The sequence below is a fragment of the Lissotriton helveticus genome, chromosome 2_2, assembly GCF_964261635.1.
Source record: "Lissotriton helveticus chromosome 2_2, aLisHel1.1, whole genome shotgun sequence".
In the NCBI taxonomy this organism is placed as follows: Eukaryota; Metazoa; Chordata; class Amphibia; order Caudata; family Salamandridae; genus Lissotriton; species Lissotriton helveticus.
This window is the reverse complement of record NC_136060.1, coordinates 198,401,834-198,422,428: the sequence shown is the minus strand read 5'-3', so window position 1 is coordinate 198,422,428 and position 20,595 is coordinate 198,401,834.

The following is a 20,595-nucleotide window of genomic DNA, read 5'->3' as shown; positions in this document are numbered from 1 at the left end:
GCAGCATCTACCGTAGGCACGGAAGGACAGGGGACAGACACCAGTGTGGAAGCTTCTGGCACGACTGCTACACTGTCACTGATGTGACCAGTGCTTCGGAGGGGGAAAGGAGTGCCCTGGATAAATCACACCCGGGAGCACCAACCTCCAGATCATGAGGGATGGTGAACACAGCTACATGACCGAAATATTCTCCAGTGTCTGAGATAATATGGTTGCGTTCACTATTCAGTACACTACATGTATAAATGGTATATCTACACACTGAAAAGTTTTTGGTTTGTATAGTGAATTGTGTATAGTGTTTCACCGGTAGTCTTAGCGTTGTGTACATTACTGTTGATGTTCAAGTTCTTTCCCTTACACATACTTGGTTGCCGCATCTCTGTAGATTGAGCTTGTGTACGGTTGAGGGGATATATTATTTTGGAAAGGTTAGTTGTCCTGTTTTGCGTTGCCTCTGAGGTAGTGCGGGGAGGGGTTCGGGGGTGGTGGTTGTGGTGGTGGTGGGTTTGGGTATTGTGATTTTCTTTGGTGTCGGAAGTGTATAATTAGAACCTCTATCACTTATTGATCTTTAAATATGGGTTTGAGTTGGATGTAATTCACACAGTACATAGTCGACGTTCTTACATTAGTTAAATGTTGATGTTAATTTGTTAGTGGTAAGTGGAACTATTGCCTGATTTTTTGGGTAGCATTGCAGATTTGGTTTCTTGTTCAAAATATGGGGAAGTGGTCAACATTATAAATAGAAATCGTAATTTCAAAAACCTTTGAAATTCACTGAATAAAACATTGGTTTCAGGCAGGTTTATAGTTAGGAATTATCATTTAAAAAACCTTTGAAATTCACTGAAAAAACCATTGGTTTCAGGCAGGTTTATAGTTAGAATTATCATTTAAAAAACCTTTGAAATTCACTGAAAAAAACATAGGTTTCAGACATGTTATAGTTAGGAATTAGCATTTAAAAAACATTACAAATTCTCAGAAAAACATAGGTTTTTGGGGTGTTATAGTTAGCTGGATAGTTAGTTGTACTAAGTATAACTCATGTGCCCGCAATCCACTGCTGATGATGTCCCATATTACATCATTCATTCATGACATGGTCAGTGACATCACTGATGACATCATTGATGACATCTCAAATGACAGCGCTGATGACATCACTGATGACATCATCCAGGGAATGTAGTTTGGTTTGTTATTTAAATATGTATTATTTATATATAGCAATCTGCATTGAAGAATGAGTGGATATATAAATATAGATATCTGGATGGAGGATTTAGTAGCAGTGTGATTGACTGTCTAAGTGACTAATTTATAGTGTCTCACTAAATATATTGGATAGTGACTAAACTGTGTGAATATCTGTATCACTTTTTCAGTTGTTGTGTAAACAGCATCTCCAGTTGGTTAGCTATGCGAAAGTCTGTATTATTTACTTATTAGTTAACTGAGTATTTGTATGGGAGAGTGAATGTGTGTGTGGTTCAGTGGGGGGGTATGGCTGACCAAAGAAGTGTGAATAGTTGATTCAGTAGGAATATGAGGTTAAGACTACATGGTATTGGGGTGAGTGAATATCTTTATGGATGTGGTGATGAGCAAATCTATCTCTCAATGGTACATGTCCAACAAACTAGAAAAATAAAAGGCAGTGTATGTGTCAGTTGTATATAAATAAGTATACATAAGACTCAGTGATTGTATGAGTGACTGTATGGATAACTGTGTACTTGTAACAGTGATTTTATAACACACTAAGTATGAGTTACTATCTATATGAAAAGATGAAGTGGTGTTTGTATAAGTGTGTAGCTAAGTAAATGTAAGTATGATCCATTGTTTGCATAAGTGAGTAGAATGACTTCATAAGTGAATAGGATGTGTGCTGGTCTGTAATGTCGATATAGGTGGATAAGTATATTTGATAGTGTTCTATTGATCATTGACAGCATGTATGAGTAAAGCTATAGGTAAGTAACTAGATGTGTATGTAGATCTAAGAATCACTGAGTTGGTTTTTAGAAACGCATTGGTGTGTCAATGGATTCAAATATGGTACTCTGTATTTTACAGTGAGTGATGAAAGGTTATACTAGTGTATGATGAGGTGTGTCTGATTGTCACGTGGATGATGTCATCAGTGATGTAATCGTTGATGTCATTTGAGATGTCATCAGTGATGTCATCAGTGATGTCACTGACCATGTCATGAATGATGTAATATGTGACATCATCAGCAGTGGATTGCGGGCGTACAAGTTATACTTAGTACAACTATCTATAACGGAGGAATTTCAATGGTTTTGTACGAGTGAAATGTCCTGCTAACTATAACACCCCTAAAACCCATGTTCTTTTCTGTGAATTTATAAGGTTTTTAAAATACTAATTCCTAACTATAACATGTCTGAAACCTAAAGTATTTTCTGTGAATTTCAAAGGTTTTTTAAATGACAATTTTTAAATGTATTAATTGTTATATTTATTTTTTGGATACTGATTTAAACTATTTATTTTTAGATATTTTATTTTTAAATTACATTATAATGACATTACATTACAAAATATACTTTTTCAGAATGAATTACTTTAGTTTAAATACTTTACAAATAGGCAATAGACTTCTAAGTACAGTAGTTACAGTTGTTGCAATAGACAACACAATTTCAAACACAATGCAACATTGATCTTAATGGGAATGTTCTAGTTAAATGCAATTAGTTACCTTATGGATTACTTTTCTAACCACAGGACTGGACCCTAGATTCAGTCCTGGGACATCTCCTGTAAACAGTTGAGTAAAAGGGTTTTGGTTACAGTAGTAATTTTTAAGGAATATTATTGTATTTTAAAAGTTGACACAAGCTTTTTCACATAGAATCACCTATGTTATCCTATGGGGGGAAATTCATTTGGCAGATAAGTAGTGTTATCGTTACTTTTTCTTACTCAGCGGTGGATCTTTGATACAGCACCGGTGCATCTCCTGTAAACAGTTGAAAGAATGCGTTTAAGTCATACAGGCGATTTTTAAGGAATACTTGTAGTTTGTGAAAATCAACACTTAGAAACTTTTTCTGGTGAAAATTAGACAATGGATTCCGATGGAAGGAAATTCAAGTTACTGTTAAGTATGATTAGAATTATTTTTCAGGATCAGTACTATGCTCAAAGATACAGCACTGATGTCTCTCCGGATAACAAGTGAGTAAATCAGAATTCGTAGTTTGGATGATTTTAGATGAATATTTTAAAGTTCCAAAACTCCACACTTAGAATAATTTCCAAGCGAAACCAGTCAATGTTAGCCTATGGAAGGAAATTCAAGTTACTGGTAAGTACGAGTAGAATTGCTTTTCAGGATCAGTACTGGGCTCAAAGATGCAGCACTGAGCTCTGTCCTGATAACAGATGAGTAAATCGGAATTCGTATTTCGGCTGATTTTACTTCAGTCCAGTATATATAGAGCCACTTTCCAACATCATCTCCTCCCTTCCCCCTGAGCAAACACCCTATGGCGCATTTATAGTTAGGAAAATAAATCCCCTTCAATCCTGAGCGTCCCTAGAGTCCAACTAGCCCACTACATACAACCAGTAAGCGCCACAGAGCTATGTAGCAGAGAGATGTATAAAGGGGCACGACCTGCACCACCTCTCTGCAACGCGCCGCAGTGGCGCTTTCTGGAAGTACCTGGTGGCTACTTGGCCCCCAGGGTCCCTCATGATTGAAGAGGAAATGTTTCCCCTACTTAAAATGGGCCTCAGGGTGTGGTGGTCCCCGGGGCATTGTGAGGGGATTGGGCCCCCCACACTTCATTTTTTCCTTTTATAAACATGCCCCCGGGAATTGGCCCCCGGGGGCTAATTATCATCCAAGTTTAGGAGCCCGCACTTTTTTTTTTTTTATCAGCAAGATATGCGTATTCTGCGCGGATTTTACAGATTTTTTTAAAAAATAATAATTTTTGGGCCTTGGGGGTCCTAGTGGGACCCCCTGAGCAGGCCTAGGGGGTCAGGGTGTTTCTACCCTGCCCCCTTTTCATGTTTTTTGCATTTGTTGATTAGGTTTCTTGTGCCTCGGTTCTACCGAGGCGCAAGATGGCTGCCAACTCTTCCTGGTTTGGAATGTTGACAGCCAATTAGCATGCAGCTCGTGCACGGCAGGGTCCGCGGATCCTCGGCGGCCAAAGATATATATGTACCTTTAATGTGATTTTCTCAGAAAACTACTAAACGGATTTACACCATATAAGCAAAAGGCACGAGTCTGAACCAAGGACTACCACTTTGCTAAATTTGGTGTAATTCCGTTCAGCCGTTCGGGATGTAGCCGCGATGAGTGGTACCTATGGAAAATTGCATGGGAAAAGCACGTTTCAGAACCCCGCTTTTTTCCAAGCCCCCGCTTTACAAATCACCCCAAGACTTTCAGTCTTTAAAATTTCACGAAGATTCGTCAACCGGCGCCAAAGTCAATCCAAATAGAATGTTGCGGAATTCCTATGGAAAATAGGTCCTAACTATAACTACCTACTGACGGTCACCAGTAGGTAGTTATAGTTAGCACCTATTTTCCATAGGAAATCCACAAAATTCTATTTGGAATAACTTTGGTGCCGGTTGACGAATACACGCAAAATTCTCCAAGAACATGGCCTGCTCCGCTCCGCTCCTTCCTTGCAAGTTTCGCAGTGATTTGTACTGCGGGGGCCGAGAAAAAAGGGGGGTCCCAAAACGTGTTTTTTCCATAGGGACCTTTAAGACGGGCTACAGCCCAAACTGCTGAACGGAATTATACCAAATTTGGCAAAACGGTAGAGTTTGGTTCGCCGATTACGCTTTTTGTTAAATGGTGTAAATCCGTTCAGTAGTTTCTGATAAAATCTAAAGTAAAATCATAGATATATCTATAGATGAAGTACTGTCCGAGGATAGTGTGCGTACCATTACGAGCACGAGCTGCATGCTCATTGACTGTAGACTGTCTGTCGACACTCCAAACCAGGAAGTGTTGGCAGCCATCTTGTGCCTCGGTAGAAACGAGGCACAAGAAAGCAGTGAAAGAAACGCCAAAAATACGCAAAGGGGGCAGGGAGGCCTACTCAGGGGGTCCCACAAGGACCCCTTAGGCAAAAATGTAAAAAATAAATAAAATAAAAAGTCGCTGTATACGCGTAAGGTACGCGTATGCTATGAAAAAGAAGAAATAAAACAGAAGCCCGCATTATTGTTAATTAGCCCCCGGGTGGCCGAATCCCGGGGGGAATGTTTTTATTTATAATGGGTCGCCCAGAGGGGGGCCCACTCCTCTGAGCAGGCCTTGGCCAAAATCCTCTGTAATGAGATAACCAGACAAGAGGCAGACCCTTCTCATACATCATGGCCAAGATCTGGAAACAATTCCCCTCAGCATCAGATGAACCCCCACACTGAAAGCATTCAGGAAGAGCCATAACATCTGCCTTTTTGAATGACGAAAGCTGCACAACCCCCCCCCCTCCCACACATACTCCCTCAGTGCTTGGAAATCCTCACAGGTGAATAGTGAGGTCTATACATAGCTAATTGATTAATTAATACGCCACCACAGTTTGTGTTTGAGTGTTAGGAACAGGCCCTGCCATTGCTTTGGCTGTCTGTAACTCTTAACCCCTTCGCTGCTAGGCCTTTTCCCCTCCTGTGCCAAGCCTTTTTTTGGCGTTTTAGGGTAGTGCGCGCTTAGGCCCCTGTAACTTTTTGACCACATAAGGTATCCACGCCAAATTTGCGTCCTTTTCTTCCAATATCATGTGGATTCTAAAGGCACCCAGGGTTTGTGGATTCCCTTGGAGGGGTCCCAGAAATTAACCAAAATATAGTGAAATTTTTGTTTTTTTCAGAAAAATGGGAAAAACGGGCTGCAAATGGAAGCCTCTAGGTTTTTCCCTGAAAATGTTATCAAAAAGGGTTTGTGGGGCTGAAATTTCCATTTCTCAGCTTTTAAGGAATGACAGTCTTTTGTCAGAGAACCGACATTTTTCACACCGTTTTGACATTTTTCTGGGACATAGCCTATTTTTGCTATTTTTAGAGCTTTCCACCTCCTTCCAGTTAATGGTAGAAATGAGTTTGAAAGCAATAATGGATCCTGGAAATCTGTACATTTTAGAAAAGTAGACAAAATTCAGAATTCAGAAAGGGGTCATTTGTCTAAATCCAAGAAGGTTTCTTTATGGAAACTAACAGTTAAATATTGGAATAATTGAAAAGTTGTTGAAAAAAACAGCCTTTTGTCTCAGCGTTTTCACCTATAACTTTTTCTAATTTTGGCAGCTCTTGGAAAGCAATATACCGTTACATCCGTTAGACCTTCCTGGTTGTGGGGATATATAGGACTTGTAGTTTCACCAAGAACCCGACGAACCCAGATCCAAAAACTGAGCAGCAACTTGCAATGGTATTTTTTCATTTACCGGGTATAGAGCAATTTGTCTCGGAAAATGTATACATGGAAAATTCTGTAAGAAAGACACCTATGTATTTTTGAATTGGGTACAAATTATAGAGTTCAGAAACAGTATATAATTGCACATTTTCAAAATTGGGAATACTCTTACTAGCATGAGAATTATTGGTCATTTTTCAAAAAGATTTTTTTTTTACACAATGCCTTTCATTGAAAGGGAGAAATGCATGAAAGCTCAATTGGTAATAACAGTTGATTTACAAATCTGAATTACCCCAAGACTCCCGATAAAAATGGTACCTCACTTGTGTGGGTCGGCCTTGTGCCTGCGACAGGAAACGGCGCAAAATGCAACGTGGTTACACCTCAATTTTGCAGTTACAAATTGACCCTTTTATGCCAAAGTGCCTACCTGTAGTTTTTGCACCCTGGCTCTGCCGGCACCTAGGGACACCTAGCAAACCTATACATTCTTGAAAATTATACACCCAGGGGAATTCAGGATGGGGTGACTCAACTGCCTAACACCAGGTTTTGTTACCCAGAATCCCTTGCAAAGCTAAGAATTTCACAAAAAACACATTTTCCTCACATTTCTGTGGTGGAAAGTTCTGGAATCTGCGTGGATCAACAAATTTCCACCTACCCAGCGTTCCCCCAGGTCTCCCAAAAAAAATGGTACCTCACTTGCGTGGGTAGGCATAGTGGCTGCGACATGAAACAGTGCAAAACGCAACGTGGTCGCACCTCAATTTCCCAGTGAAACCTTGCCCTTTTTGGAGAAAGAGACTACCTTTTGTTTTTGAACCCTAGCTCTGCCAGCACCTAGGGAAACCTAGCAAACCTATACATTTTTGAAACCTAGACACCCACTGGAATTCAGGATGGGGTGACTCGACTGCCTACCACCAGGTTTTGTTACCCAGAATCCCTTGCAAAGCTAACAATTTGACAAAAAAAACACATTTTCCTCACATTTCTATGGTGGAAAGTTCTGGAATCTGCGTGGATCAACAAATTTCCACCCACCCAGCGTTTCCCCAGGTCTCTCAAAAAAAATGGTACCTCACTTGCGTGGGTAGGCATCGTGGCTGCGACACGAAACAGCGCAAAACACAACGTGGTCGCACCTCAATTTCCCAGTGAAATCTTGTGCTTTTTGGAAAAAGAGACTACCTTTTGTTTTTGAGTCCTAGCTCTGCCAGCACCTAAGGAAACCTAGCACACATATACATTTTTGAAAAGTAGACACCCAGGGGAATTCAGGATGGGGTGACTTGACTGCCTACCACCAGGTTTTGTTACCCAGAATCCCTTGCAAATCTAACAATTTGAGAAAAAAAACACATTTTCCTCACATTTCTGTGGTGGAAAGTTCTGGAATCTCCATGGATCAACCAATTTCCACCCACCCAGTCTTCCCCCAGGTCTCCCGAAAAATATGGTACCTCACATGTGTCGGTAGGCATAGTGGCTGCGACACGAAACAGCGTAAAACGCAACGTGGTCGCACCTCAATTTCCCAGTGAAATCTTGTGCTTTTTGGACAAAGAGACTACCTTTTGTTTTTGAGCCCTATCTCTGCCAGCACCTAGGGAAACCTAGCAAACCTATACATTTTTTAAATCTAGACACCCGGGGTAATTCAGGATGGGGTGACTCGTCTGCCTAGCCCCAGGTTTTGTTACCCAGAATCCCTTGCCAACCTACAAATTTGACAAATAAAACACATTTTCCTCACATTTCTGTGTTGGAAAGTTCTGGAATCTGCGTGGATCAACAAATTTCCACCCACCCAGCGTTCCCCTAGGTCTCCCGAAAAAAAATGGTACCTCACTTGCCTTGTTAGGCATAGTGGCTGCGACATGAAACAGCGCAAAACACAACATGGTCGCACCTCAATTTCCCAGTGAAATCTTGCCCTTTTTGGACAAAAAGACTACCTTTTGTTTTTGAGCCCTAGCTCTGCCAGCACCTGGGGAAACCTGGCAAACCTATACATTTTTGGAAACTAGACACCCGGGGCAACTCAGGATGGGGTGACTCGTCTGCCTACCCCCAGGTTTTGTTACCCAGAATCCCTTGCAAAGCTAAACATTTGAGAAAAAAAACACATTTTCCTCACTTTTCTGAGGTGGAAAGTTCTGGAATCTGCGTGGATCAACAAATTTCTACCCACCCAGCGTTTCTACAGGTCTCCCAAAAAAAATGGTACCTCACTTGCGTGGGTAGGCATAGTGGCTGTGACATGAAACAGCGCAAAACGCAACGTGGTCGCACCTCAATTTTACAGTGAAATCTTGCGCTTTTTGGAGAAAGAGACTACCTTTTGTTTTTGAACCCTAGCTCTGCCAGCACCTAGGTAAACCTAGCAAACCTATACATTTTTGAAACCTAGACACCCACTGGAATTCAGGATGGGGTGACTCGACTGCCTACCACCAGGTTTTGTTACCCAGAATCCCTTGCAAAGCTAACAATTTGACAAAAAAAACACATTTTCCTCACATTTCTATGGTGGAAAGTTCTGGAATCTGCGTGGATCAACACATTTCCACCCACCCAGCGTTTCCCCAGGTCTCTAAAAAAAAATGGTACCTCACTTGCGTGGGTAGGCATCGTGGCTGCGACACGAAACAGCGCAAAACACAACGTGGTCGCACCTCAATTTCCCAGTGAAATCTTATGCTTTTTGGAAAAAGAGACTACCTTTTGTTTTTGAGTCCTAGCTCTGCCAGCACCTAAGGAAACCTAGCACACATATACATTTTTAAAAAGTAGACACCCAGGGGAATTCAGGATGGGGTGACTTGACTGCCTACCACCAGGTTTTGTTACCCAGAATCCCTTGCAAAGCTAACAATTTGAGAAAAAAAACACATTTTCCTCACATTTCTGTGGTGGAAAGTTCTGGAATCTGCATGGACCAACCAATTTCCACCCACCCAGTCTTCCCCCAGGTCTCCCGAAAAATATGGTACCTCACATGTGTCGGTAGGCATAGTGGCTGCGACACGAAACAGCGCAAAACGCAACGTGGTCGCACCTCAATTTCCCAGTGAAATCTTGTGCTTTTTGGACAAAGAGACTACCTTTTGTTTTTGAGCCCTAGCTCTGCCAGCACCTAGGGAAACCTAGCAAACCTATACATTTTTAAAATCTAGACACCCGGGGTAATTCAGGATGGGGTGACTCGTCTGCCTAGCCCCAGGTTTTGTTACCCAGAATCCCTTGCAAACCTACAAATTTGACAAATAAAACACATTTTCCTCACATTTCTGTGTTGGAAAGTTCTGGAATCTGCGTGGATCAACAAATTTCCACCCACCCAGCGTTCCCCTAGGTCTCCCGAAAAAAAATGGTACCTCACTTGCCTTGTTAGGCATAGTGGCTGCGACATGAAACAGCGCAAAACACAACATGGTCGCACCTCAATTTCCCAGTGAAATCTTGCCCTTTTTGGACAAAAAGACTACCTTTTGTTTTTGAGCCCTAGCTCTGCCAGCACCTGGGGAAACCTAGCAAACCTATACATTTTTGGAAACTAGACACCCAGGGCAACTCAGGATGGGGTGACTCGTCTGCCTACCCCCAGGTTTTGTTACCCAGAATCCCTTGCAAAGCTAAACATTTGAGAAAAAAAACACATTTTCCTCACTTTTCTGAGGTGGAAAGTTCTGGAATCTGCGTGGATCAACAAATTTCTACCCACCCAGCGTTTCCCCAGGTCTCCCAAAAAAAATGGTACCTCACTTGCGTGGGTAGGCATAGTGGCTGTGACATGAAACAGCGCAAAACGCAACGTGGTCGCACCTCAATTTCACAGTGAAATCTTGCGCTTTTTGGACAAAGAGACTACCTTTTTTGAGCCCTAGCTCTGCCAGCACCTAGGGAAACCTAGCAAACCTATCCATTTTTGAAAAGTAGACACCCAGGGGAATTCAGGATGGGGTGACTCGTCTGCCTACCCCCATGTTTTGTTACCCAGAATCCCTTGCAAACCTAAAGATTTGAGAAAAAAAACACATTTATCTCACATTTCTGTGGTGGAAAGTTCTGGAATCTGCATGGATCAACAAATTTCCACCCACCCGGCGTTCCCCAAGGTCTCCCGAAAAAAATGGTACCTCACTCGTCTGCCTACCCCCAGGTTTTGTTACCCAGAATCCCTTGCAAACCTAAAAATTTAACAAAATAAAACACATTTTCCTCACATTTCTGTGGTGGAAAGTTCTGGAATCTGCGTGGATCAACAAATTTCCACCCACCCAGAGTTTCCCCAGGTCTCTCGAAAAAAATAGTACCTCACTTGCGTGGATAGGCAGGAATTAGCATTTAAAAAACATTACAAATTCACAGAAAAACATAGGTTTTTGGGGTGTTATAGTTAGCTGGATAGTTAGTTGTACTAAGTATAACTCATGTGCCCGCAATCCACTGCTGATGATGTCCCATATTACATCATTCATTCATGACATGGTCAGTGACATCACTTATGACATCATTGATGACATCTCAAATGACAGCGCTGATGACATCACTGATGACATCATCCAGGGAATGTAGTTTGGTTTGTTATTTAAATATGTATTATTTATATATAGCAATCTGCATTGAAGAATGAGTGGATATATAAATATAGATATCTGGATGGAGGATTTAGTAGCAGTGTGATTGACTGTCTAAGTGACTAATTTATAGTGTCTCACTAAATATATTGGATAGTGACTAAACTGTGTGAATATCTGTATCACTTTTTCAGTTGTTGTGTAAACAGCATCTCCAGTTGGTTAGCTATGCGAAAGTCTGTATTATTTACTTATTAGTTAACTGAGTATTTGTATGGGAGAGTGAATGTGTGTGTGGTTCAGTGGGGGGGTATGGCTGACCAAAGAAGTGTGAATAGTTGATTCAGTAGGAATATGAGGTTAAGACTACATGGTATTTGGGTGAGTGAATATCTTTATGGATGTGGTGATGAGCAAATCTATCTCTCAATGGTACATGTCCAACAAACTAGAAAAATAAAAGGCAGTGTATGTGTCAGTTGTATATAAATAAGTATACATAAGACTCAGTGATTGTATGAGTGACTGTATGGATAACTGTGTACTTGTAACAGTGATTTTATAACACACTAAGTATGAGTTACTATCTATATGAAAAGATGAAGTGGTGTTTGTATAAGTGTGTAGCTAAGTAAATGTAAGTATGATCCATTGTTTGCATAAGTGAGTAGAATGACTTCATAAGTGAATAGGATGTGTGCTGGTCTGTAATGTCGATATAGGTGGATAAGTATATTTGATAGTGTTCTATTGATCATTGACAGCATGTATGAGTAAAGCTATAGGTAAGTAACTAGATGTGTATGTAGATCTAAGAATCACTGAGTTGGTTTTTAGAAACGCATTGGTGTGTCAATGGATTCAAATATGGTACTCTGTATTTTACAGTGAGTGATGAAAGGTTATACTAGTGTATGATGAGGTGTGTCTGATTGTCACGTGGATGATGTCATCAGTGATGTAATCGTTGATGTCATTTGAGATGTCATCAGTGATGTCATCAGTGATGTCACTGACCATGTCATGAATGATGTAATATGTGACATCATCAGCAGTGGATTGCGGGCGTACAAGTTATACTTAGTACAACTATCTATAACGGAGGAATTTCAATGGTTTTGTACGAGTGAAATGTCCTGCTAACTATAACACCCCTAAAACCCATGTTCTTTTCTGTGAATTTGTAAGGTTTTTAAAATACTAATTCCTAACTATAACATGTCTGAAACCTAAGGTATTTTCTGTGAATTTCAAAGGTTTTTTAAATGACAATTTTTAAATGTATTAATTGTTATATTTATTTTTTGGATACTGATTTAAACTATTTATTTTTAGATATTTTATTTTTAAATTACATTATAATGACATTACATTACAAAATATACTTTTTCAGAATGAATTACTTTAGTTTAAATACTTTACAAATAGGCAATAGACTTCTAAGTACAGTAGTTACAGTTGTTGCAATAGACAACACAATTTCAAACACAATGCAACATTGATCTTAATGGGAATGTTCTAGTTAAATGCAATTAGTTACCTTATGGATTACTTTTCTAACCACAGGACTGGACCCTAGATTCAGTCCTGGGACATCTCCTGTAAACAGTTGAGTAAAAGGGTTTTGGTTACAGTAGTAATTTTTAAGGAATATTATTGTATTTTAAAAGTTGACACAAGCTTTTTCACATAGAATCACCTATGTTATCCTATGGGGGGAAATTCATTTGGCAGATAAGTAGTGTTATCGTTACTTTTTCTTACTCAGCGGTGGATCTTTGATACAGCACCGGTGCATCTCCTGTAAACAGTTGAAAGAATGCGTTTAAGTCATACAGGCGATTTTTAAGGAATACTTGTAGTTTGTGAAAATCAACACTTAGAAACTTTTTCTGGTGAAAATTAGACAATGGATTCCGATGGAAGGAAATTCAAGTTACTGTTAAGTATGATTAGAATTATTTTTCAGGATCAGTACTGTGCTCAAAGATACAGCACTGATGTCTCTCCGGATAACAAGTGAGTAAATCAGAATTCGTAGTTTGGATGATTTTAGATGAATATTTTAAAGTTCCAAAACTCCACACTTAGAATAATTTCCAAGCGAAACCAGTCAATGTTAGCCTATGGAAGGAAATTCAAGTTACTGGTAAGTACGAGTAGAATTGCTTTTCAGGATCAGTACTGGGCTCAAAGATGCAGCACTGAGCTCTGTCCTGATAACAGATGAGTAAATCGGAATTCGTATTTCGGCTGATTTTACTTCAGTCCAGTATATATAGAGCCACTTTCCAACATCATCTCCTCCCTTCCCCCTGAGCAAACACCCTATGGCGCATTTATAGTTAGGAAAATAAATCCCCTTCAATCCTGAGGGTCCCTAGAGTCCAACTAGCCCACTACATACAACCAGTAGGCGCCACAGAGCTGTGTAGCAGAGAGATGTATAAAGGGGCACGACCTGCACCACCTCTCTGCAACGCGCCACAGTGGCGCTTTCTGGAAGTACCTGGTGGCTACTTGGCCCCCAGGGTCCCTCATGATTGAAGAGGAAATTTTTCCCCTACTTAAAATGTGCCTCAGGGTGTGGTGGTCCCCGGGGCATTGTGAGGGGATTGGGCCCCCCACACTTCCTTTTTTCCTTTTATAAACATGCCCCCGGGAATTGGCCCCCGGGGGCTAATTATCATCCAAGTTTAGGAGCCCCCACTTTTTTTTTTTATCAGCAAGATATGCGTATTCTGCGCAGATTTTACAGATTTTTTTAAAAAATAATAATTTTTGGGCCTTGGGGGTCCTAGTGGGACCCCCTGAGCAGGCCTAGGGGGTCAGGGTGTTTCTACCCTGCCCCCTTTTCATGTTTTTTGCATTTGTTGATTAGGTTTCTTGTGCCTCGGTTCTACCGAGGCGCAAGATGGCTGCCAACTCTTCCTGGTTTGGAATGTTGACAGCCAATTAGCATGCAGCTCGTGCACGGCAGGGTCCGCGGATCCTCGGCGGCCAAAGATATATATGTATCTTCAATGTGATTTTCTCAGAAAACTACTAAACGGATTTACACCATATAAGCAAAAGGCACGAGTCTGAACCAAGGACTACCACTTTGCTAAATTTGGTGTAATTCCGTTCAGCCGTTCGGGATGTAGCCGCGATGAGTGGTACCTATGGAAAATTGCATGGGAAAAGCACGTTTCAGAACCCCGCTTTTTTCCAAGCCCCCGCTTTACAAATCACCCCAAGACTTTCAGTCTTTAAAATTTCACGAAGATTCGTCAACCGGCGCCAAAGTCAATCCAAATAGAATGTTGCGGAATTCCTATGGAAAATAGGTCCTAACTATAACTACCTACTGACGGTCACCAGTAGGTAGTTATAGTTAGCACCTATTTTCCATAGGAAATCCACAAAATTCTATTTGGAATAACTTTGGTGCCGGTTGACGAATACACGCAAAATTCTCCAAGAACATGGCCTGCTCCGCTCCGCTCCTTCCTTGCAAGTTTCGCAGTGATTTGTACTGCGGGGGCCGAGAAAAAAGGGGGGTCCCAAAACGTGTTTTTTCCATGCAATTTTCCATAGGGACCTTTAAGACGGGCTACAGCCCAAACTGCTGAACGGAATTATACCAAATTTGGCAAAACGGTAGAGTTTGGTTCGCCGATTACGCTTTTTGTTAAATGGTGTAAATCCGTTCAGTAGTTTCTGATAAAATCTAAAGTAAAATCATAGATATATCTATAGATGAAGTACTGTCCGAGGATAGTGTGCGTACCATTACGAGCACGAGCTGCATGCTCATTGACTGTAGACTGTCTGTCGACACTCCAAACCAGGAAGTGTTGGCAGCCATCTTGTGCCTCGGTAGAAACGAGGCACAAGAAAGCAGTGAAAGAAACGCCAAAAATACGCAAAGGGGGCAGGGAGGCCTACTCAGGGGGTCCCACAAGGACCCCTTAGGCAAAAATGTAAAAAATAAATAAAATAAAAAGTCGCTGTATACGCGTAAGGTACGCGTATGCTATGAAAAAGAAGAAATAAAACAGAAGCCCGCATTATTGTTAATTAGCCCCCGGGTGGCCGAATCCCGGGGGGGATGTTTTTATTTATAATGGGTCGCCCAGAGGGGGGCCCACTCCTCTGAGCAGGCCTTGGCCAAAATCCTCTGTAATGAGATAACCAGACAAGAGGCAGACCCTTCTCATACATCATGGCCAAGATCTGGAAACAATTCCCCTCAGCATCAGATGAACCCCCACACTGAAAGCATTCAGGAAGAGCCATAACATCTGCCTTTTTGAATGACGAAAGCTGCACAACCCCCCCCCCTCCCACACATACTCCCTCAGCGCTTGGAAATCCTCACAGGTGAATAGTGAGGTCTATACATAGCTAATTGATTAATTAATACGCCACCACAGTTTGTGTTTGAGTGTTAGGAACAGGCCCTGCCATTGCTTTGGCTGTCTGTAACTCTTAACCCCTTCGCTGCTAGGCCTTTTCCCCTCCTGTGCCAAGCCTTTTTTTGGCGTTTTAGGGTAGTGCGCGCTTAGGCCCCTGTAACTTTTTGACCACATAAGGTATCCACGCCAAATTTGCGTCCTTTTCTTCCAATATCATGTGGATTCTAAAGGCACACAGGGTTTGTGGATTCCCTTGGAGGGGTCCCAGAAATTAACCAAAATATAGTGAAATTTTTGTTTTTTTCAGAAAAATGGGAAAAACGGGCTGCAAATGGAAGCCTCTAGGTTTTTCCCTGAAAATGTTATCAAAAAGGGTTTGTGGGGCTGAAATTTCCATTTCTCAGCTTTTAAGGAATGACAGTCTTTTGTCAGAGAACCGACATTTTTCACACCGTTTTGACATTTTTCTGGGACATAGCCTATTTTTGCTATTTTTAGAGCTTTCCACCTCCTTCCAGTTAATGGTAGAAATGAGTTTGAAAGCAATAATGGATCCTGGAAATCTGTACATTTTAGAAAAGTAGACAAAATTCAGAATTCAGAAAGGGGTCATTTGTCTAAATCCAAGAAGGTTTCTTTATAGAAACTAACAGTTAAATATTGGAATAATTGAAAAGTTGTTGAAAAAAACAGCCTTTTGTCTCAGCGTTTTCACCTATAACTTTTTCTAATTTTGGCAGCTCTTGGAAAGCAATATACCGTTACATCCGTTAGACCTTCCTGGTTGTGGGGATATATAGGACTTGTAGTTTCACCAAGAACCCGACGAACCCAGATCCAAAAACTGAGCAGCAACTTGCAATGGTATTTTTTCATTTACCGGGTATAGAGCAATTTGTCTCGGAAAATGTATACATGGAAAAATCTGTAAGAAAGACACCTATGTATTTTTGAATTGGGTACAAATTATAGAGTTCAGAAACAGTATATAATTGCACATTTTCAAAATTGGGAATACTCCTACTAGCATGAGAATTATTGGTCATTTTTCAAAAAGATTTTTTTTTTACACAATGCCTTTCATTGAAAGGGAGAAATGCATGAAAGCTCAATTGGTAATAACAGTTGATTTACAAATCTGAATTACCCCAAGACTCCCGATAAAAACGGTACCTCACTTGTGTGGGTCGGCCTTGTGCCTGCGACAGGAAACGGCGCAAAATGCAACGTGGTTACACCTCAATTTTGCAGTTACAAATTGACCCTTTTATGCCAAAGTGCCTACCTGTAGTTTTTGCACCCTGGCTCTGCCGGCACCTAGGGACACCTAGCAAACCTATACATTCTTGAAAATTATACACCCAGGGGAATTCAGGATGGGGTGACTCAACTGCCTAACACCAGGTTTTGTTACCCAGAATCCCTTGCAAAGCAAAGAATTTCACAAAAAACACATTTTACTCACATTTCTGTGGTGGAAAGTTCTGGAATCTGCGTGGATCAACAAATTTCCACCTACCCAACGTTCCCCCAGGTCTCCAAAAAAAAATGGTACCTCACTTGCGTGGGTAGGCATAGTGGCTGCGACATGAAACAGCGCAAAACGCAACTTGGTCGCACCTCAATTTCCCAGTGAAACCTTGCCCTTTTTGGAGAAAGAGACTACCTTTTGTTTTTGAACCCTAGCTCTGCCAGCACCTAGGGAAACCTAGCAAACCTATACATTTTTGAAACCTAGACACCCACTGGAATTCAGGATGGGGTGACTCGACTGCCTACCACCAGGTTTTGTTACCCAGAATCCCTTGCAAAGCTAACAATTTGACAAAAAAAACACATTTTCCTCACATTTCTATGGTGGAAAGTTCTGGAATCTGCGTGGATCAACAAATTTCCACCCACCCAGCGTTTCCCCAGGTCTCTCAAAAAAAATGGTACCTCACTTGCGTGGGTAGGCATCGTGGCTGCGACACGAAACAGCGCAAAACACAACGTGGTCGCACCTCAATTTCCCAGTGAAATCTTGTGCTTTTTGGAAAAAGAGACTACCTTTTGTTTTTGAGTCCTAGCTCTGCCAGCACCTAAGGAAACCTAGCACACATATACATTTTTGAAAAGTAGACACCCAGGGGAATTCAGGATGGGGTGACTTGACTGCCTACCACCAGGTTTTGTTACCCAGAATCCCTTGCAAAGCTAACAATTTGAGAGAAAAAACACATTTTCCTCACATTTCTGTGGTGGAAAGTTCTGGAATCTGCATGGATCAACCAATTTCCACCCACCCAGTCTTCCCCCAGGTCTCCTGAAAAATATGGTACCTCACATGTGTCGGTAGGCATAGTGGCTGCGACACGAAACAGCGCAAAACGCAACGTGGTCGCACCTCAATTTCCCAGTGAAATCTTGTGCTTTTTGGACAAAGAGACTACCTTTTGTTTTTGAGCCCTAGCTCTGCCAGCACCTAGGGAAACCTAGCAAACCTATACATTTTTAAAATCTAGACACCCGGGGTAATTCAGGATGGGGTGACTCGTCTGCCTAGCCCCAGGTTTTGTTACCCAGAATCCCTTGCCAACCTACAAATTTGAGAAATAAAACACATTTTCCTCACATTTCTGTGTTGGAAAGTTCTGGAATCTGCGTGGATCAACAAATTTCCACCCACCCAGCGTTCCCCTAGGTCTCCCGAAAAAAAATGGTACCTCACTTGCCTTGTTAGGCATAGTGGCTGCGACATGAAACAGCGCAAAACACAACATGGTCGCACCTCAATTTCCCAGTGAAATCTTGCCCTTTTTGGACAAAAAGACTACCTTTTGTTTTTGAGCCCTAGCTCTGCCAGCACCTGGGGAAACCTAGCACACCTATATATTTTTGGAAACTAGACACCCAGGGCAACTCAGGATGGGGTGACTCGTCTGCCTACCCCCAGGTTTTGTTACCCAGAATCCCTTGCAAAGCTAATTATTTGAGAAAAAAAACACATTTTCCTCACTTTTCTGAGGTGGAAAGTTCTGGAATTTGCGTGGATCAACAAATTTCTACCCACCCAGCGTTTCCCCAGGTCTCCCAAAAAAAATGGTACCTCACTTGCGTGGGTAGGCATAGTGGCTGTGACATGAAACAGCGCAAAACGCAACGTGGTCGCACCTCAATTTCACAGTGAAATCTTGCGCTTTTTGGACAAAGAGACTACCTTTTTTGAGCCCTAGCTCTGCCAGCACCTAGGGAAACCTAGCAAACCTATCCATTTTTGAAAAGTAGACACCCAGGGGAATTCAGGATGGGGTGACTCGTCTGCCTACCCCCATGTTTTGTTACCCAGAATCCCTTGCAAACCTAAAGATTTGAGAAAAAAAACACATTTATCTCACATTTCTGTGGTGGAAAGTTCTGGAATCTGCATGGATCAACAAATTTCCACCCACCCGGCGTTCCCCAAGGTCTCCCGAAAAAAATGGTAGCTCACTCGTCTGCCTACCCCCAGGTTTTGTTACCCAGAATCCCTTGCAAACCTAAAAATTTAACAAAATAAAACACATTTTCCTCACATTTCTGTGGTGGAAAGTTCTGGAATCTGCGTGGATCAACAAATTTCCACCCACCCAGAGTTTCCCCAGGTCTCTCGAAAAAAATAGTACCTCACTTGCGTGGATAGGCATCGTGGCTGCGACACGAAACAGCCCAAAACGCAACGTGGTCGCACCTCAATTTCCCAGTGAAATCTTGTGCTTTTTGGACAAAGAGACAACCTTTTGTTTTTGAGTCCTAGCTCTGCCAGCACCTAAAGAAACCTAGCAAACATATACATTTTTGAAAAGTAGACACCCAGGGGAATTCAGGATGGGGTGACTCGACTGCCTACCACCAGGTTTTGTTACCCAGAATTCCTTGCAAAGCTAACAATTTGAGAAACAAACACATTTTCCTCACATTTCTGTGGTGGAAAGTTCTGGAATCTGCGTGGATCCACCAATTTCCACCCACCCAGTGTTCCCCCAGGTCTCCCGAAAAAAATGGTACCTCACATGCGTCGGTAGGCATAGTGGCTGCGACACGAAACAGCGCAAAATGCAATGGGGTTGCACCTCAATTTCACAGTGAAACCTTGCGCTTTTTGGACAAAGAGACTACCTTTGGTTTTTGAGCCCTAGCTCTGCCAGCACCTTGGGAAACCTAGCAAACCTATACATTTATGAAAAGTACACACCCAGGGGAATTCAGGATGGGGTAACTCGTCTGCCTACCCCCAAGTTTTGTTACCCAGAATCCCTTGCAAAGCTAAACATTTGAGAAAAAAACACATTTTCCTCACATTTCTGTGGTGGAAAGTTCTGGAATCTGCGTAGATCAACAAATTTCTACCCACCCAGCGTTTCCCCAGGTCTCCCGAAAAAAATTGTACCTCACTTGCATGGGTAGGCATAGTGGCTGCGACATGAAACAGCGCAAAACGCAACGTGATCACACCTCAATTTCACAGTGAAATCTTGCGCTTTTTGGACAAAGAGACTACCTTTTGTTTTTGAGCCCTAGCTCTGCCAGCACCTAGGGAAACCTAGCAAACCTATCCATTTTTGAAAACTAGACACCCAGGGGAATTCAGGATGGGGTGACTCGTCTGCCTACCCCCAGGTTTTGTTACCCAGCATCCCTTGCAAACCTAAATATTTGAGAAAAAAATACACATTTTCCTCACATTTCTGTGGTGGAAAGTTCTGGAATCTGCATGGGACAACAAATTTCCACCCACCCAGCGTTCCCCCAGTTCTCCCAAAAAAAATGGTACCTCACTTGCGTTGGGTAGGCATAGTGGCTGCGACATGAAACAGCGCAAAACGCAACATGGTCGCACCTCAATTTCCCAGTGAAATCTTGCCCTTTTTGGACAAAAAGACTACCTTTTGTTTTTGAGCCCTAGCTCTGCCAGTACCTAGGGAAACCTAGAAAACCTATACATTTTTGAAAACTAGACACCCAGGGGAATTCAGGATGGGGTGACTCGTCTGCCTACCCCCAGGTTTTATTACCCAGAATCCCTTGCAAACCTAAAAATTTGACAAAAAATACACATTTTCCTCACATTTCTGTGGTGAAAAGTTCTGGAATCTGCGTGGATCAACAAATTTCCACCCACTCAGCGTTCCCCCAGGTCTCC